Source organism: Callorhinus ursinus, unplaced genomic scaffold (assembly GCF_003265705.2).
Source record: "Callorhinus ursinus isolate GAN/ISIS: 27379988/994484 unplaced genomic scaffold, GSC_fseal_2.0 scaffold100, whole genome shotgun sequence".
Lineage (NCBI taxonomy): Eukaryota > Metazoa > Chordata > Mammalia > Carnivora > Otariidae > Callorhinus > Callorhinus ursinus.
This window is the reverse complement of record NW_027397162.1, coordinates 187,254-187,475: the sequence shown is the minus strand read 5'-3', so window position 1 is coordinate 187,475 and position 222 is coordinate 187,254.

Below are 222 nucleotides of genomic sequence, written 5' to 3'. Positions count from 1 at the left end.
TCTGTGCAGTCTGTGCGGGGCGCTGGCAGGGGTCTCTACGGGGATCTCTGCAGGTCTGTGCGGGGGTCTGTGCCGTCTGTGCAGGGCGCTGGCAGGGGTCTCTACAGGGATCTGTGCAGGTCTGTGCGGGACGCTGGCGGGTATCTCTGCGGGGATCTGTGCAGGTCTGTGCAGATCTGTGCGGGGCGCTGGCGGGATCTGCGGGGATCTGTGCAGGTCTGT